The following is an 8,206-nucleotide window of genomic DNA, read 5'->3' as shown; positions in this document are numbered from 1 at the left end:
AACTACATCATCAATAAACTACATCATCAATCTCTGATGTTTGAATCTGATGTTTGAAACACCCATAAATTTTTTTTAAATGAATCTGATGTTTGAATCACCTTGTGCCGCCGTTTATCATCAAACATCATCAATAAACTACATTAGCAACGTCGCTTATTAGATGTTTGAATCTGATGTTTGAATAAACTACATCATCAATCTGATGTTTGAATAAACTACATCATCAATCTTTGATGTTTGAATCACCTTGTGCCGCCGCTTATCATCATCAAAACCCACCGCCAATGGCGGCAAATCTATCGCCATCAAAACCAGGAAGAACCAGAAGAAGAAGAAGAAGCTCTTCATGGATGGCTCTGAAGCAACATCGTCTTCAACCTCGTCGGTTTGTTCTACCTCGCATTCTATACAGAGAGGGGTACGCATTACGACTAAGCAACAAAACCCTAGAGTCTTGATCGCTTCTGCTCGGCAAAAGGAATGTGATGTCGAGGCCTTGGCTCTCCCTCTCGGAATGTTGATTACTGCTGTTGTTGCTCAGGTACGATCAATTTCATTGCTTGTCATTGTGGAAAACTAAAATCAGATTCACATCATCAACAACATCAAACTTCAATTACATCATCAAACATCATCATACATCATCAACTACATCATCAAACATCATCACGAACATCATAAAACATCATCAACATCACCAACATCATAAAACACTCAGGACTAAATATAAAAAGGACTAAATGCTTTACAAAAAAACACTCAGGACTAGATAGAGCAACATTTCCTAATATGGGATTTATGAGTAATTTTTCCCTTTTATAATAAGATAAAATTATATTATTTTTTTTATTTATGTCACAAAATTTTGAAATATTATTATGATGTATTTTGTATTAATTTGTCCCCCACGCCCCTTCCCTTTTCTTTACCCCAATCAGACCTCTTTCTCTCTTCTTCATTTGCTTTTTCTGTCATTTGTTGAGCAGAGGGTTTCCCCTCCCCTACCTCACTGCTCCGCCACTCTCTCTCTCTCTCTCTCCCCCCCATGGATACACAAACTTTAAGTTTAGAGTGGGAGTCTTTAGAGTGAGATTTTGCAAAATTTTTGTAAATAGAAGTCGGAGATATTGTTGTACTCTTTGCAATCGAATTCTCAAATTCTTGATTCGGTGAGGTTTACATTTTCAAATTTGCTCCTCGTCATCATTTGAGGTAGCGATTATAGATTTGTTTTGGGATTAAAAACTATAAAAGTGCTATATTCATGATATTTTATGAATGTTGATATTTTGATGATTAGGTTTTATTCATTTTTGTGAAATGGAATGTGGACTTTTGAACTCCCAACCTTAAAAAATGTACTCTTGGGCACATTTCATGATTTTTTATGTAAATATCATACTGATTAATGAACTTTAGAAAAGTTGTTAAAATTGTTATTTGTAGAGAATTTGGAAAAAATTATCTATTTGAGTAACTTGGCATGAAATATGGTTATGTTTAAAAGATGAGACATGTTAAATTATGTCTGGTATTGTTTTTTTTGGAAAATTGTGAATATAATGAACTTACTAAATTAGTTTGGTTAATATTTTATGTCCTTTGTAATTAAAAGTGTGTTATTGGGTTTATTTCCGAACTTTTAATATTATGGGATTAAAAATGGTAAAGTTAACCAAGTATGAAATTTGGAGAAAATAAGTGAGATTAAGTTGTTTGGTGTGAAATAAAGTTGAACTAAGAGTATTAGTTAATGTGATTTGGTATTTGGTCACTAATTTTATTAGTTGAGTTACGTTATTATAATAGTTTTAAATCTCAAATTCATATATGAGATATTTGAATTGTTTTGGCGGTTTTTGACAAGAAAAGAAAATAATGTGATTTTAGCTCGTTTGGACCAAATGGATGTTTTGGATTAAAACGAGGATGAGTTATCAACTTCTTCTTCTTCTTCTTCTTCTTTATTTTTTATTTTTTGTTTTCTTGGATTTACTTGATGAGGTTAATGTTGATAGTTGGAAAGTGAACACTTGTTTTTATATTTTGTTACTATAGTCAAAAGAGGATTTTGATATAATTGACCAAGTGTTGGAAAGTATATGGAAATATTAAGAGATTCTTATGTTATTCATTGTTTTAGAGGTTTTGTCATTGGCCATTGGTGGAGGATGGCAGTGGTTGTTGTATAATAAATAGTATGCATTATGTGTTGTGATTTATTTGCATAATTTAGAATGATGTGGAAACATTGTGAGATTGTGTAATTATGTAATTAGATGAGAATAAATGGAAGCAATTTTAATGCATATGTTGTGCAAGTGTGATTATGCTATATAGAGGTAACGCAATCCTTCCGACTAGTAACCGATAAAGCGAACTAATGTGTTATATAAAGGTAATGTGTTCATTCCGGTTAGCACCCGGTAAAGCAGGCAGATGTGCTATATAGAGATCATGCGTTCCTTTTAGTTTGCACCCGATAAAGCATGCTGTACTATATAGAGGAAATACGTTCCTTCCGGCTAGCAACCGATAAAGTAGGTAGGCGTAGGGCTTGACGAGACCATGGTGGTGATATGGGGCTTTGAAGTTGCTATTGATGTTTAATTTTCAAAATTGTACCATATGAGACACACATCGCGTAGCGTGATGCCTGGTATCGCTCCACTTGGTTAACTTGGATGAATTAGAAAATTATTGTCTATTAATTACAATATACTCTATTAAATTATGACTCATTTATATTTTATTTTTAAAATTTTAAAACTTAATAATTAATTATCTCAAATTATTATATTATTATAGTTAATTTTTTTTATACGATTATGTTAGGTATTTACTCAATCATATCATAGTAGGGGGCGGGGTTTAGGTAGAACGGGATGGAAGAAACAAAACTTTCCCCACCCCACTTCTTAATCGGGGCGGGAAAAATCCATGCGAGGCAAGGTGGGGGATACAGATGCGGAGCGGAGTGGGGAAAATGACCATCCCTATATCATAGGTAAGACAGATGACACATTTATTGAATTTTTAAAGCAATAACTCCCTTATCTAGTGATCCTATTTGTATTTTGCCACTAAGATAGAGGAAACAAAATACAAATGAGATCCCCAGAAAAATGGTATTATTATCCTTAAAAAATCAATAATGGGTATTATTGTCTTAAAAAACAATAAGTATGTTATGTGCTTCATACAAGACATGATTATGTTTAAATCCCTAACAAAATCTTAATGATAAATGTCAAGTGTAATATTTGAGGATGAATAATGTCATTTATTTTATAATTTGTCTTCAGCTTTACTACAATTTTTGGGATTGTCCTCTTGGGTGCCTTCATGTATGGTTTGCACAAGTGGAGAGCACATCAAAGAGGTAGGTAAGAAGGTTATGTATGTGAGGGTCTGGAAAGGTTGCCGAAAAAATTTAAATGTAGTTGAAAAAGTCGCTGGAAACTTTGAATGCCTGCCGGAAAATTCAAAGGCTAGCCAGAAAAATTCGAAGATCTTCGAAGATCACCAGAAAATCCGAATTCTCTATAAATGATGAGAGAGGCTTAGATTCTTCAACGATTAGAACTAGAAACACAATAGCAAAGAGATGATGGAGATAAGAGATTAGGTAAAGAAGAAGATAAAGTAGTTAAAGAGACAATAATAGCATTGCTCTCATATGGATCTCCCACTTTTACTCTCAAAGTAGATAATGGAGAAGGAAAATTAGTTCTCTTCCAAAAATTGCTTGTCCCAAAATCAACTCCTTGGAAAGCTATGGGTGAGTACTATTTATAGACACCTCATGATGTGGAATGGAGCCCATGTGCAAGGCACATGGAGAATATATTCTCTAACCACTTTGTCTGAGGAGGTGACCTTTCTAAGGATGAGAAAAATTCCGAAGAGGAGATCAACCTCTCAGTGAACACCCTTTTTCTTAGCCACGCCCAACCAATGATCCCCAATCATCCCAAAGGGTCAACGGCAGTCCCAGAGGATGCCCCTGCCGAGGTAGTTCAAGAGAACGTCTTGCTGCAAAAATTGTCGAATCCCAAGGACCCCCTAGATTGTGCGACCTTGACCTGGGTATAGGCTAGTTTAACCAAAGAGTGAATTTATCTCTAGTAACCATCCTCGAGATCAGGTCCTTTGTTCAGACTCCGTCATGCCCACAGTTCTGCTGCGTAGATCCCAGAAAGTTTCGAGCCTGCAAGTGTTCTAGGACTCATTGACAAAGCGACTTCTAGATTGTGTTCGAATCCATTCGAAGCCAAGCGCTTCAGATCTCTAGGTTCGTGGATCCAAACCCTTTTAAGTCTGAGCTCAAATGGGTCTCTGGGTTCGTGGATTCAAACCCTTTCGAGATTAGAGTGATCCAGCCCATTCGATGATGATATCTCTGGGCCCACTAATTTTATGCTTTCTAACTGGGCTCCGATTGGGCTTAATCAATTAGATAGGCTCGAGTTAACTCCTCTTATAGGTGTTTATTAGATGTATTAATATTTTAGCATTTGAGGGTTTCTTTTACTCAACAAGCGACAATGATTATTATTAACATATTCCAAATATGAGAAATCTAAATAATTTATGGTTCCATGGATTAATTTTTGCACATCATTATAGAGAGAAAACAGGATAATGGGCTTTGATATGGCTGATACAATGGACACTTCAAGAGACACCTTGCAAGAAAATGTGTAGTCATCAGAACTACCAATTATTGGCCTTGATAAAATATTAGTTGCTATCGATAACTTCAGCACAACAAACAAACTTGGGGAAGGAGGATTTGGACCTATTTATAAGGTAATTGTGATGCCTTGTACATGGACCAGTTGACATATATGTGATGTACTAACTAATAAAAATTGTGGACTGGGGAAGTTAGAAAATGTGCAGCAAGTGGCAGTGAAAAGACTTTCAAGGCATTCAGGACAAGGTGCGGAAGAGTTCAAGAATGAGATTGTTAGGTCCCTTTGTGTTGTCAATTTCGTGAACAAACATATTTTTAGTTGTAATTTTGTGCATGTGGTTTAGCTAGACTGCTCAAGCGAAGAATTTAGTTTCTTAGTACTTTAGGCAGTCTGCAAAAATACTGAGAGTTTTGTTTTTACACTCAAGCGAGCTTTCCATTGCTCGAGCGAAAGGCACTTAAGGCTTTTCTGCGTACAAGGCACACCGCTCAAGCGACGATCTCCGCAACCCTGTTCACTATAAAGCTGCGCGAAAGACAATTCTAGGGTTACGACGTCCAGATCTACATCCTGAGAGTTTGTGATTGCTTCTAGAACTTTTTACTTGTTTCCTTTGATGTCTTTGTGAGAGTATCTCATGAGTTAAATTGATTACATCAAAGGGGTTGTTTGATCATTCTATTCAAGAGAGTTTGTTCGGTGGAGTTCGAAGTGGCTCATTGTCATAGATTCAACATGGGTTTTGTGGATTCAACATTAGACTAATCAATTCCGAGTCGAAGGCGTTGGTAAAAGAGGCACAAGTTGTGGAAGACAATTTTACAGGGTGTTGGGTAAATTGTTTGGTAATGTTGTGTAATTTCATTCTTCATAGTGGATTGGTTAGTGGCATTTCGCTCGTGATTTTTTAATCACAATTGGAGGTGCTCCAACTGTGATTTTTTCTATGTAAAAATCGTTTGTGTCGATTTATTAATTGCGAAACAACAATCTAAATCACTTTTGTACGTGCTAGATTATTTAGATTGTTAGTTTTGATTGTTTGGGAATTGTTGCAATTCAATCTATTTCGAATTACGAATCACGTAGGTTTTTAGAGATCATATCGATCTTCAAACTTCAGTACAGGAATCTTGTTAGGCTCTTGGTTTGTTGCATTGAAGGAGAAGAAAAACTATTGGTTTATGAGTACATGACAAACAAAAGCTTGGACATTTTTCTCTTTGGTTGGTTTTACTTGGCACTTTTTTCCTTGTGAAACTAATAAAAATAAACAACAAAATTTTCGTATCAGGTTTATGTGTAGATTGGCTCTTCAATAGGGAAAAAAAGAAAAAAAAAAGGAAAAAGAAAAAAGAAGGCATGTTGTAGAGAAAGCATTAGCAAATTTTTTAATATCAAACATCAAAATTTTACAGTCTCATCTTTCTCCCTATAAATTGTTCATAGCTCATTGTCATTCAATACTATTAGTACAACTATATGTCTAGCACAAAGGAAAGAAGTGTTAAAACTTGTGTTCATCATTTCTTTGTTGTCCTCCTTGGTGATAAATTGCATGGAAAGGAATGATGTTGATGAATGCATCTTTTTGACTGTCATGCTTCTGGTTAGATGCAACGGAAAAGGCGCTGCTTGATTGGGCTAAATGCTTCCACATTATTCAAGGTATTGCTAGAGGTCTTCTATATCTCCATCATGATTCTTGTTAAGGGTTATTCATAGAGATTTGAAGGCCAGCAATATTCTTTCGAATGATGACATGAATCCAAAAATTTCAGACTTTGGGCTAGTGCCAACTTTCCGAGTTACACAAGAACTAGCAAACACTCAAAGGGTGGTGGGAACATTGTAAGTGCCCTTTCTTTCCTTCAATAGATTCTGCTCACCTTTGCTAGCTATTTGTCTACTGATGCAGTTATATATGATATGGAACATTTCATGTTTGAAAATAGTACAAATGAAAGTATAATGGAAGTAGCCATGAGTACATATCACAACAGGCTCAATGCTTTGCAAATGGGCTTAAAATATATCTTGGATTAGGATGGTGACTAGAGTTACAAATGAGGCTAAGTAGTTAGATTATATTCATTTCAATAGCTAAGTATTATTTTTTTCATCCTCAAGGTGTCTCATCTAGTGAAAAGATTGTATTATGTTCAATCTTATTCAACAATATTTGAACAATAAGCTACAACAGCACCATGGGGCTGTCCATGTTAATAATATAGCATCGAACACCACCTTTACTTTTTATTGGCAATGAAAACCTGTTCACATTTGCATCTCAATTATTCTACAACAAAGTCTTGCAAGGCAAAAAAAATTATTACCAATTATTCCACAATGAACTGCTCATGCCATGATTGGTGATAGTGAAAAGAAAAAAAAAATACAAAACAAAACCAAAAAAAAAAAAAAAAAAAGCGCATCTATTGGCTATTGCTAAATAGAAGGAGTGCTCTCTCTTCTCAACCTTCTCTGTATGTACGCCCCTTCCTCTGATTGGTTATCCTCCCTTCTTACCTCCATTATTGTGTTCTTATGTCAACATTTTGCAGACAAAATAGATCGAAAAGAATGATCTCAATATTATAGAAAGTGGAAGCCCCTCTTCTATTAGTACATTTACATAGATGGCTAACTGGTTACAACAAAACAAACAAAACACTAGAGTGCAATCATCTTGTTTCATATAAATTTCATTATTTACTTCTTCTTCCTTTGTTTTTTAAAAAAATAAAATTAAATTAAAGCAATATATGTCATGTAGTGAATAATTTTCTTTCCTATATATATATATATATATATTTAGAATAGTTACCTTACATTTATTGAACATCTTATAATCTCGAGTAAGAGTAAATGTAACAATTTCCAATCAAATGAAATGGCTGTATGTTTTCTGAGTATGCAATGAGAGGATTATTTTCCAAGAAGTCAGATGTCTTTTGTTTTGGTATTTTGCTACTAGAGATTGTTTGTGGACTGAGGAATTCTAGTTTTTAGTATCATGAAAATTATTTTAACCTCCTTGGTTATGTAAGTGCACTAACTTTATCTTTACTTGATTTCAAACACTATCAATTACCACCATTATACGTGCTATTAATTTCATATATGGAGCATGTGGAGCTATTCTAGGCATGGCAATTGTGCAACAAAAACAGGGCACCAGACATAATGGATGAAGTATTGGCCGACTCATGTTCCGAGTCAGAAGTAATAAGATGCATACGTATTGGCCTTCTTTGTGTTTAAGACCACGCTACAAATAGACTAACCATGTCAGTTGTGCTTCTCATGTTGAGTAGTGAAATGGATCTTCCACAACTAAAACAACCCATATTTAGTGTTCAAAGCTTGTCGGACACTGATCTTTGGTCAAAACGCAGCAAACTATGTTCTGAGGTCTCTCTATCAATAATTGAAGGGCGATGACCTATTAACTAATCATGTATATGTCTTCATAAGTATGTTGGTATTATTGTACAATGACA

At 34.9% G+C, this 8,206-nt stretch overlaps 1 pseudogene; it reads left to right on the top strand.

Annotated features, from left to right (window-relative positions):
- Nucleotides 1-517: 517 nt before the first annotated feature.
- On the top strand, nt 518-7,967 carry LOC145799883 (G-type lectin S-receptor-like serine/threonine-protein kinase B120; annotated as a pseudogene).
- Nucleotides 7,968-8,206: the final 239 nt, after the last annotated feature.

The sequence above is a fragment of the Camellia sinensis genome, chromosome 9 (genome assembly GCF_055761805.1).
Source record: "Camellia sinensis isolate YWXY chromosome 9, ASM5576180v1, whole genome shotgun sequence".
In the NCBI taxonomy this organism is placed as follows: Eukaryota; Viridiplantae; Streptophyta; class Magnoliopsida; order Ericales; family Theaceae; genus Camellia; species Camellia sinensis.
Note: the sequence above shows the minus strand (reverse complement) of the source record. Positions and strands in the feature narration are given on the sequence as shown.